We start from the raw sequence: 12,475 nt of genomic DNA on the forward strand, positions 1-12,475 counted from the left end.
GACTAATATTTGTGCAGCAGTTTTTCTGTACGATAATCCAGGAGAAAATGTCTCAATGTACTTGCCTTCCAAAGGAGTCCCAAAGGAGGAGTCCAGATTGCAATTCACGTCTAGATTGTCTGATTTATGAAGCTCCTCATCTGCTGAATTCAGCAGCCTACAGAGACTAATCCCAACATGCTACCTTTATGAGAAAGCTAAATATTATTTTCTATTTCCTGGTCAGAAAACTAAAAACTGGAAGATTAAACAATCCACTGCACAGCACTGAGCAAGATGTTGGCAACTATAGACCATGTCAATGCCATTTCTGCCCCAGTATTTGAGATCGCTGTCAAACACTATCATGAATGATTACTTATTTTGTCTGAAAAACAGCTCCTTCCAACTCAACAGAACTTAGGTAACAAACCATTCTTCTGCAGTCTCTTAGTTGTTTAATGGGCTTTTCCACAAGGTCAGTATTATAAAATAATTCTTTATCACAGATATATTTATTCATTTTAAGGCCGCCTCAGATTAATAGTGCCAGCTGGAGGCCTCATCTAACTACTTCACTTACATAGATGACCTCTTGCACATACATAAGCACTTTGCACTGAAACAATGCATTTGACTTACCCACATGAGCATATAAAGTCCTGGAATCATGGCAATTAGGCTTAACTGCTCAACAGATATTAAACATCCAAGTTATATATAAGTTTCTGAGTAGTTTAAAATGGATACCTACCTTTGCTATCATGTATATAATACAAGAAACTTGAACAGAAAAATTAAGAGATAAACTTGCTAACGTGTGACTGAACACAGATATTATACAGGTACTTAAAACCTAGGGAACATGTTACCCTAACCCCAAGCCAGGTACCTACAGCTGGTGTTTAAGAAAGAAAAATGTTGCAAGGTGGTAGGATTATTTAGGAATGATGTAATAAACTATAATAAAATAAGCAAGGCACATAGTTAAAAATAAAATTAAAAAAAAAAAATAATATGGAAGAAGCATGAGAAGAGAGGGTCTAGAGAGACCACCCCAATAACCTACTGTTGAAACCCACTCTCTTATTAAAAGCTGAATACTAACAGGAATTCTATAATAAGCAATTTTAATTTTGCTTATATGAACCAGTGTTTTCTACTAATGATTTGTCAAAGTTATTCCTGAACATGGCAGCTGACAGTTTTCTTTATGAAATAATTACTGAACCAACAAACAAGGCTATTTTAGACACGATGTTATAGAAGAGTTGCACATGCAAAATAAATTTGAATTGAGTAATCAGAAGTTGATTCCAGTATAGTTAAATGGAAAAAGAAACAAATGGTAGTCTAACACTATAATGATTTTTATTTTTTTTTCAAAAGGGCACACTTTAAGGAAGGGAAACTGAGTGAAGTAAACTTTCCTGAAGAAGTCAAGAATATGAACACTAAAGAGCCTTGGAATTTCCTTAAATGAAATGTGCTAAAACTATCTGGAACTGGTAAGTTGGGGAAAATTGTAGGGGAAGGACCTCAGAAGTAGCCAGATGATAACCATTTCCAAAAGAATTTTTGGAGTAAGCACAGAAGCTGATACAAACTTCTAAGGCCAACATAGAAGTAGGTAAAAAGTCTCACACCAGGAGAGGTATTTCTAGTAGAAAGAAGCAAGTGGGCCAATCCAGTTTAGCAAAACAAATGTGCAAGGGCAGATAGTTTCCCTACTGTCCTGGAAGTTGCTACTACTGAAAGTTATTACACTAAGTTGTAATATCAGCAGTGCAAACAAGTGGGTTAAAAAAAACCAAACCAAAACAAAACAAAAAAAACAAAAAAAACCCATTTCGTGGAGGTTTAAAGAGGAAATAAGGTTTCTTATCAGAAAAGTTTTGAAACAGTCTACTAATAGGGGCAGAGCTAGCAAAAACCTAACTAGTTTAACAGTAAATTATGGAAGGATAATGGCAGTGTAGCCACTTGGGTTAGGGCAGCAAACAGCGACTGAAAAGGTCATTCCAGACCTATAGCCTATGCTCCTATCTTTAGCCTATTGCTCTGTCCTATTCTAAATACCCTAATAAGTAAATGCAATTTCTTGTGCTTTACCAAATTGTACAATACATCTTCAGGGAAAACAATAACCAGGCTCTGTGCATGTTTTTCCTAGAGCCAGGGACTGGAGCCATGGCATTTGGATGAAAAAATCTTTATTCTTGCCCAGTTTTCTTCTGTGGAGCCAAAGTGTCTGATTCTGCTGGCATCCAGTTTCAGTTCTGATTTCAGTCCAGTGAACCTGGTAACTCTGGACTGTGATCTTTTACACTACAGAATTTCTCATCATCTTTGTAGCCAAGTTTATCGTCATCACTTCTCGCAATAAAGTAATGCTGCTGACTGTTTCTCACTCTGTTTTCTGGCCTTTCTATCCTGAAGTTCACAGAACTGACATGTAAACTGTTTTTCTCCTTTACTCCTTTCTTTCTCTGATTGTACAAATTTACTCTAAAAAATCACGTCATCTGTTTCAGTCATCTTCACTTTTGGCAACTAATGTTTCAATATCCATTTCCTGATCCTATTCCTAAACAATCATAAATAGAAAATGTGAATATAAATATGCCAGTATGAAGTCAATGCCAAATGATTCTTATGTCCCCAATGTCCTATATAATACCAATGTAATTAACATTTCAAATCCTGCAAAAGGTACTTGCATTTGCATTGTCACTGTGGGCTCCATGAAGCTGAAACTAGAGTATCTTCAGCTCTGCAGAACTCCAGCCCATCCAGCTGCACGAGCGCAGATTTAGATTTTGGGCTCAAAAAACTACAAACCACCACACATTTTCTAGATGGCATCAAAACGCAACGTAGGTGAGTAAATACAAACCTCATGTGGATAAGCCTGTCTTATCCCATGGTCTAACAGGAGAGCAAGCGATAAACTCTCCTCTGACCCTGGGAAAAGTGTTAGTTTGTAAGAGCACTGGGGTTTATAATGACTAGGACAGAGATACAGATTTCTGCATCATTTGATAACTACATGCTCTTAATCTTTCTCTTTAAGACTTGATCTACTGTCTTTTTAGAATTCCCCTGGCTGAGTCACCACTTCCTTTTGTTATTGGCCAGAGAAAGAAGGTTCCAGCATTTTCTCTCTCATCAGTTAACAGGATAAAAGGCACGTACCTAGCATATGTAGCTTGGCATTTCTCCAGGCCACCAGCAAACAGAAATTAAAAGTTTGCAGAAGAGTTTGCTGTTAATTCATATGGAGTCAAGGTATCAACAGCCTGATGGTTTAGTGGACATCTCTAGTTTATATGGTTAAAGGTCTGCACCACATTCAGCAGATTTTTCAACTGATTTTAAAGAGGCCCTGATCTCATCTCTCATCCTCAAGGATTTTTTTATTACACCAATGCATATATCACAATCCAGCACACTTATACACTGCTTCAGTAAGGACTTATATCTTGTTTTGGAAAAAGGATGATTTTGATGAGTCTTGGCATATTCTCCAAATAATCTTTTCCATTTAGGATAGAGGAAACTGAAACAAAGCTTTCAAAATCCTTTATGTTTGACAGTCTGGATCTGAAGTCAGGAAAAAGCTCAAAACATCGTGACTGTTTGCTCACCATCCATACCATATGTTATGTTTTTTCTAAGACCACAGAAAGGCAATAGGGAGGAAAGTTGCCCGTTCACCTTGTGCTGGCACTGGCATCCTGGCCAGGAAACACCCTCCTAAGGGACAGGGAAATGACACCTCTCCTAGCAGTAAATAAACATGCTCATCTGGAAGAAGCTTTAAAAAGTTTCCCGAGTTAGTTTTCTGCCAATTCAGTGCTCTGGACCAGCCCCACGGATGGTGAGGCAATTTCCAGAGCTGGCAGAGGAGGAGCAGGATCACCTCTGGCCAGAGGCCACTCCAGCAACTCCAACTCTGAGGTGAAGGAGAGTTTTCCAGAGGAGCTAGAAGTGACCATAATTCAGAACTGAAGGCTGAGTAAGGGGACAGTTAGGTGGAGATGTATTTATAAAACATTTAAATTACGATTTTTCTGATGCAGCCGTTGAACTCCTGTTTAAAGAGCATCTCATTTTGTGTTCTGCTAAAACAATCCTTTTAGCTGTTGAGTCCGTGTGGTGTGCTCACTTTGAGGAAGAGCTACAGTCAGTCTCATCTCAATGCTCAGATGTTTACTTTCATCACACAGACACCGAATTCGTTTCCCAAGCAGGGTGTGCAAGCACAGGGAAGCATCTGCTTTCAAGCAAGCAGGCATGCACTAAGGAGAGGGATCAGATACTGGCACAAACATCCCCTTTCAGAGCTATGCTGGGTCACTTCAGTCACCCCCAGGCCAGGCATTCCTTTCTGGAAGCATCAGCCCCTTGGTCAATGAAAAGGGCCGTTTGTTCCCAGTACCAGAGTGCTGCAGCAGCACAGTGCTGGCTGGTGCTTGAGGGAGGCACCGAGCAGATTCTCTGGATTGCTGCTTGGTGGCCTGGGCTCTGGGCATTGCTTGCTGCAGCTGCTGCTACACCGTTCTGTACGTATTCAATACACTTAATCTGTGCTTGCATCTATACCCCGCTGCCCAGCATATTAACTCTGAAATAGGATGAGAACTGAAATGAACAGAGAAGTAAAGTCAGAAAGGAAGGTAGTCCCATTTCCTCCATCACAGAAACCATCTCCAAATGTGAGTTTTTCCCCACTCACCAGAGCGGCTTCTCTTCAGAGTAAGCCAGAGGCAACCCTCGCGGCCAGGGCCACCACCACTGAGGATTCAAGCTCCCAGCACTTTCAAAAGCACTTTCAAAAAAATAACACAGCTCCAGCAGTTTCTCCCAAACATCTAGCTTTTGGGGAGAAAAACTTCTCATCCCCTCACTAATATCACTGTTACACAATCCCATCTTACAGCCCAGCACCAAGATCTTGTTTCTGGCCTTGGAGGTACTTTCGCTTGCTTCAGCATTACTTTACATATACTAAAACCAAACATGTGCTGATGCAACAAGCCGCCCACAGCATTGCTGTTCTGCATATGCACATTTACTTGCACCGAGACTCAAAATTAGTCTCCTGAGTCTAGATTAATTCACAAGGAAGAGTGCTTGTCACAGCTACCAGGGTGGATACAGTGCTCTTCCAGCATGGACCCATGCCAGGTTCAGTTCAATCCCCAGCTGCAGAGCAATCCATGCTTTCCAAATGAAGGAGGACAAGTTTAGCGGATAACATTGCAAAGCAGAAAATAACTCTATTTCATGCGAGGTTTTGAAGTTTCTCCATTTATTTTTGTTCCACTGCAGAAATGTCGCAGTCAGTTTCCTACATCCCAGATGACTGACCAAACCATTCAGGATCACAGAGCTACCCCGAGGGCAGTTTCTGGATTGTCACCGGGTACCAGAAAACTGTCATGTCAGGCTGTGTGTGACTTCAGATCTTTGGATCTTGAAAGTGAGTGTTAGACTAACCGCCCAATTCTGCCTCACTAAGGCTATCAATAATTGGTGTTCAATACCACTTAACTTGCATTATAAACATGACTGGTCCTATAAAGTGATTTTTAATTTGGCACTAAGCTGATTAGAGATTTTTCTAAAATACTATCTCCAAGTTGCTGATTTTAATAGGGATTTCCATATAAATTCTCTATTCAGACAAGTTTTGATAAGTTCACATTCAATTTTTTTTATCAGGGCCTGAGGTCGCCAACAGCCTGTGCAGCCATTTCCCACCACCACTAAGGGCTTGGCTGCCCCTGCTCAGAGCTGGCTGTGATATAGTGTAACTGCTCCATCTGGGATCAGACTTGCGTGGAAAAGCATTGTAAGAAACCCCACTCCTTCACTTGGGAAATGGTGGGTTTTTTAGAGTAAAAGTTTTCTGCTAAAAAGCCTTGTCATGAGAGTAACTATAAAAATGAAGTTCAGTTTCCAAAATTCTCATAGTCTGTCAAATATTAAAATTGTGTTTGAAGAGTCCCTGCAACTATTACTTTTTAATGGTACAATATTTAATAGAAATGCTTCAAGGTTGTTGCTATGGCGTATATCTAGATCACCTGCAGCTATAGGAATAAGCATCCTGTAATGTATAATGAATGCTGAGCCTCTACTTAGTTTTGCCCAGGGCTTGTTTTGCCTTAAAATATTGGCTTTTGTTTTGGGGTTGCTTGTTTCGGTAACATTTGTTGTGGTTTTGAAGGGCTTACCAATAGTCCGGGGAGAAATCTAGTGCTAGTGTTTTACAATTTATATAGTAAGTACTAAACTTTTTTGCATAGTTCATCTTCAACTCATCCAAGATCAGTTTTAGCAGGAAAAAAATCACTGTTGTTTATAACTTTATAGCTAGGACCACTAGTAGGCAGGATAATGGGGAGGTAGACTGATCTGCCCTTCCCCAGAGAAATTAAAAGGTTCCCTGTCCACTCCTAGCTCAGATGAGATGCTAACAAGAAGCAGGGAACCCCATACACTGTCAAGTCTCTATTTCAAAGGAAGCAGAGCCCTTGCATTTTTATGAATAGTGCTGAGAGCCAAAGGTATTGGATAAACATACATCATTTCCGTGCAGTTTTATGAATCATTCTGTAGCATGTATTAATCCCAGATGGTATGGGATTTTTTAAATGAACACTGGTGTCTGAACCTTATTTACTTCTCCTGACCAAAACTACCACAGCCCTATAATATCCACCTAGAAAGCATAGCTCCCTGTTCTCTCTCATCTCTTTAGGGATAGCCTTCCTCCACCTGACAATTTAAAGTTAGTTTAGATGCTTCAAAAAGCTTAAGAGCTCATCAGTTCCAGGCCTGCTGAACAGATTTTGTCAAGCTTTTAGATATTTGACAATACTAGGTTATTTTCATTGCACAGATGGAGAATGAAAGCACAGACAGGCATGCAGCGTTTGGTTTTTCAAGGCGCTTGGCTGCCTACACATACAGGTAATTGCTCAGCACTTCTAGAAAGCACAGAAACAGTGGTGTGGGTACTTTTGAAAGCACTCATTTCCTTGATCATCATCCTTGTGGGGAGATCATCTAGGCCAAGTTTTGGGTTTGGTTTTTTGTTGTTTTTGGTTTTGTTTTTTTTTTTTTTCTTTACAGCAGCAAATTTGCCCTACCTTTGATCATTCCTGGGATGAGTCTCCAGTTCAACTCCAGCTGCAACTCTTGAATTCCACTAGTTAAAATATTCCAAATCTTGAAATGTTCAATAATTTCAAAAAGTCATTAAAGTTCAGAGTTTATTGAAGAAAGTAAACATTTACAGAGGCTGCAAAGAATGAAATGCACCTTAGCTTCTTAATTCACTTTTTCCATCAGTGGCAATACTTCTGTGTGCACTTTAGTGCGGATTCAAGAAACTGATACATCCAACCACAGCACTATTGCCTCAGTCTAAAGTAAACCAGAGCCAGTTAATTCTGGATGACTAGCTGCTCTATGAAATCCCAGAGATCAATGACAGACAGAATGGCTTGTGAGAGTCGATGAGGACTAACACATGCTGTAAATAAGCATTAACATCCAAAATATAGGATCCTATTCACTAGTACTTTCTTTAAACATACAGGATCTACCAGCCAACATATCTTTAAAAAAAGTTTTAAATACAGTAGATAAAGTAGAGGTTCATCCCATGAATGATCCCACTGGAGTTTTCTCCACATTGCACGTAATGACAATGTTCAAACTTGCATTTTTAGAGCTTCATTTCTAAATTATCACACCCTAGATTTTGTGAGCTGTTTGCTGAACACTAGGAACAGCGTGCTGTACTGAGGAACCTGAAAGCTCTTTACAAAAACTGATTGGCCTCCATAAAGCTCCAATTCCTGGCATGCAGATAATTTTCAGAGACAAAGATTTTTTTAATTACGTTCCAAAGGCCATGCAATTCATCACTAGTCTAGGTTAGATTAGTGGCGTGGTTTAGTTACCTGCTCAAGCACAAGACCCTATTGCTGAAATAAAGGGCAAAAAGGGCACAAGAAAGCTATCTGAATTCTCCATTTTATTGTCCATGGCAGATTGTTGGATCAGAATAACATACATAGTAAAAATACTGAGATAATACAAAAAACTTACCTTTTTCCATTAGCTAGAAATGTATTCTAGCAAATACGTTTTTCATTCCTGCACAAATCAGACAAATTCTTCCATTACAAAATAAGAAAATATATTTTTGACATGTCTTTTGCCATTTAAAACGATCCTATTCTTATGGGATTCAAGCAACTGTCCCTTCAAGCATGCCAGGGGCATGTGAATGATAATGCAAACAGAAGCAAGGTCTGAAAAGACTCACATAAAAAAATTCTCTTGGATTTTTAAACTTTTAAAAGCATGAGCTTATAACTGCTACATGTATATAACTATTTGGTATTAAGCCTTCTTAAATGAAGAAAAAGCATCAAAACCATCTTTCCAATTGAGTTATTCTTCACTTTTTAGAAAAACTGTTTAGAGTATATAATAAATCATAAGATCAATTTTTTCTCCTACTGAATGAGATCCACATATGTATTCAGGGGTCATATAAAGGATCCACTATCCTCAAACTCTAAACCTATTCCAGGTACCATCTTGCCTTCTATAGATAGCTCTTCCAAATTTGTAAAACAAATCACAGTCTATTATCATTTTCCAAGACTTTCACTCACCCACAAGTGACTGGAGAAAAAAAAAAAAAATCAAGCCAAACAAAGAGCAAGAAGAGTCCATAGCATAGCGTAAAAAGTAACAATACTGCAGCAAGCAAGGTAGGAATAAATATTTACAGACAGGCTGCACCTAATCAATTGAAAATATTTAATATAAACGAATGCTTTCCAGCTGCCTAAACCCCAGTAATTCCTGCTAACTGGTTGCATGCATAATCCTTACAAGGAGCATTATAAGATATTTCTTTGGCACAGAATTATTTTAACATTCTTATAGTTCATACCCCATTTACAACCTAGTTTCTGGTCACTGTATGTACTACAAAAGATTTTTCCCTTCCTCTGAGTTGCAGGAAAAGGAGACTAGAGCTGCTGTGCATGAGCTCTGGATACATTTCAGATTGGGATATTTCTTTGACAGTAAAAGACATGATGAGAGCACAGACAACCCACAGTACTCCAATGAATTAACATCAGATGACTTTGCACAGTGGCTGTGACAAGCAATAATTTGAATCCAAACCATGTAGAAGGCCTAATTCTGTTCAGGCATAAATTGGAGCAACTCCACTGAAGCAAATCCAATTTACCACAGAGGTAGCACAGGATGTGCATGCTGCAGTTCTGGGCATTGCTGGTCACAGCAGAGGACCCCATGAAGGTATGGAAACGCATCTAGACACACAGGCTCTGTTCTCTGTAGAAAACCTGGAGCCATGTGAAAAAAAATCACCAACACCTTTATCACAGGAATAGTACTACCCACGGTGACAAATACCAATTCCAACCAAATCCTCCACAGCAGCAACTTCTCTCTGCAAGGACTGCAAGTTGCAGCTGTAACTAAAAATTGCCCTGACACCTCTCAGAGCTCCTGTTTTAGGATTGCTTCTCCAGCGTGTCAAAAAAGCTGCAACACTTCTCCTTGAAATCCTCCCTAGTGCCGCTACAGATGGATGTTCCCCTGCAGCGCATGGCACCTGTGCCAGGCCTGTGTCACAACAGCCCACTGCTCCATTTCCCACCTCTTCCCCAGCCTTCCCCTTCCTAAGCCAGCTCATGGCCAGGACTGATGGCAGGTTTGTATTTATTTCTTTTTGCTCCATGTTCCCAGCCTCATGGCACTCAGAGGTGAAGTCTGGGTGTATCAGCACCTCCACAAGCACACGAGGGAGAAAGGTCCTGTGCTCACAGTCTGATCAGCCAAGGTGCGGGGAGTTTGCATAAGGACCACAGTCCCCAACAGCAAATTTCTTCTGTCCTGAATTTCTTGCTCATTCCCTCTGGACACGAGGAGCTGAAGACGCATGCGTTAACTTACAGAATGCAACAGAATACATTTACATTTTGGCAAAAACTTGAAGGCAGTTTTATTGTCACCTACGTCTGCTGTGACTACAAAAAAAAAAGTAATTGCATGTATAATTTGCATATGTAAATTATTCCCCAGATTTCATTAATCTGTTCCTAAAAATGCTGCCAAGGAACTGGGAGGTCTGTTTAAGGATAGATTCAAGAGGATAAATTAATTGTTATTTAATAGAGCAATTCTTCCATGTTTATTTAACAGTCTTCCCCTTGCCACTGGTGCACCATTATCAGATTAAATAACATCTAATCAGGCTATCAGATTATTGTATTTTTGTATGAACCAACAAATGCTTAATGGGTTTTATTTTAGAAGCAAAAATATTCATATTACAGGAGATTAATGCTATGAAAAATATCTATATTAATATCTCTCAGCAATAAGGGATATGAATTAATGGATAGATGACCCAGTTACAAAAATGTGATGGTTTTAAAAAATTCAATATGATGTATTTTTAAACCTCACACTGTTAAGTCTTTGAATATACTTCAACAAAGAAGCCTTCTGTTATGCAAAAATGTTGTACATCCTGGCACAGAAACATGATTTTGATTTTAATTGAAAGAAATCTTGACACCCTCTCACCTAGGAAGCAGGCATATATTTAATAATGAAGCTAGCATTCAAAATCTTGATGGGCAATATCCTCTGCTGCCTGCCTGAGTTTTAATCCAGCAGTAAGCAAAGGCACTCTGGTTACGGCCAAAAAGCTAAACTGCTTTTGACCATCACAGCCAGTATTCCTTCAGTTTCCAGGCCACGCTGCTGAGCAGCTGGTGCTGTCACCAAAAGGAAGAGCTTAATGGGGGTAAAGAGGGTTAGCACTCACCACCACCTCAGCAGAGCACTCTGATCACTTCAGTGACAGCATCTTACAAAGAAGTCTTGGAGAAAAGAACATCATCTGGCTCCGAATCCTCACCCAATCTACAACTCTATATGCAGCATCTCTAGTTTCTGTATTGCATATCTGAGCAGTTCTATACTCTTTTTAAGAAATGAATTGAGCACAAATTTAGTATTTGGTTCATTCTGAGAACAAGAAAAATGCCCAAATTACATCCCCTAATGAATAGTATTTTCTTTTCTCTTATTCCACAAGTTCTTCTGCTTGCTCACCCAATTATTCCTTCCTTCTCCATCCAGGTCCTACCATGCAGCTTCGACGCCAGTCAACACTTATTTTCTTCATTCCATCTCCAATGACTCCGACACCATCAAGTAAAAGTGTGTTGAATAACTCTTCAGAGCAAGATGTATCAGACTAGATGCACTTAGCTCAAGTTGGACCTTGCAATATTATAGCAATAACGCCTCCATAAATGAAGTTGAGGCCATGTCAACTTCATAATTTATAATGCTATGTCTCATTCCAGGATGAAGAAATTTTGGGGAAGCTTGAAAGTAGACTGAGAAAAGAAAAATTGAAGGTTTTTTTTTATTAGTTCCCAATTTTTTGTCTCACCATGACATCACAGTGAGTCAGTAGCTCAGAGGTTTGTAAATACTGTCCTACCACATCTCTTTCGTTATTACTCAGCCAAGCCTTTCTAAAATATTTAAGTAATCATTCTCTATCTCTATTAAAACAACAGATGGAATTCCCAACCTTCAATTTTATGTCGGGATTCTGCAGCAATTTATTAACAGCTTGAACTCTGTTCTCTTGAGGGTTTAACCTGACGGTTGAACCCAATTACATTACAGTCCTTTGTTCATCAAGGGACATATGTAATATGATATTAAATATGAAACAACTCATGCCTGAATAATGTAGTCTTTGTGATACAAATTAATGGAGTATGGAAGCCCAAATTTCAAGCACACAAACCATTCTTAGTTCTGATCTTACACCACAAAAATTCAGGACTAATTTTACTGCTGTCAGCTGACTTACTAATGTAAAACTAGCATAAATTAGAGCTGAATCATGGTTTGTCGTGCTGCTATATTATCGTCAAGTCATTCTAAAGCCCTAGTCACACAGCTCACGAGCTGGGTTATGACTCCCAGAAATGAGTATACATTTAAATCAGCATACGCCTCCTCCATCTCATATCAGTCCCATCAACACAACCTAGGGGAACCCCTCCACACACACAGTACCCAGGCTACAATTTCATGCAGCTCAAGTAGAGTTTCAACATAGCATGGAAACCTCCCACACAGAGTGAGAAATCTTATACTTTGCTGTGGCAGCTGTATTTGCCATTGTATTTTAAAATCACTCCTTATGAGCCTACTTTGTCAGGTTAACATATTGCTTTTTGCATTCTGAATCTTCCCTTCCTATCCTATTTTTTCCTCCTCGCCCCACGATCCAAGCCTTGAATGTTCGTTATTGTGCTGCTTCCACAAATTACCCCTAGTCCTATGCTTCATGGATGGCATGCCATTCCTGAACTCATCTGTCAGGCTCAGT

This window comes from Numenius arquata, chromosome 8, assembly GCF_964106895.1.
Source record: "Numenius arquata chromosome 8, bNumArq3.hap1.1, whole genome shotgun sequence".
Taxonomy (NCBI): Eukaryota; Metazoa; Chordata; class Aves; order Charadriiformes; family Scolopacidae; genus Numenius; species Numenius arquata.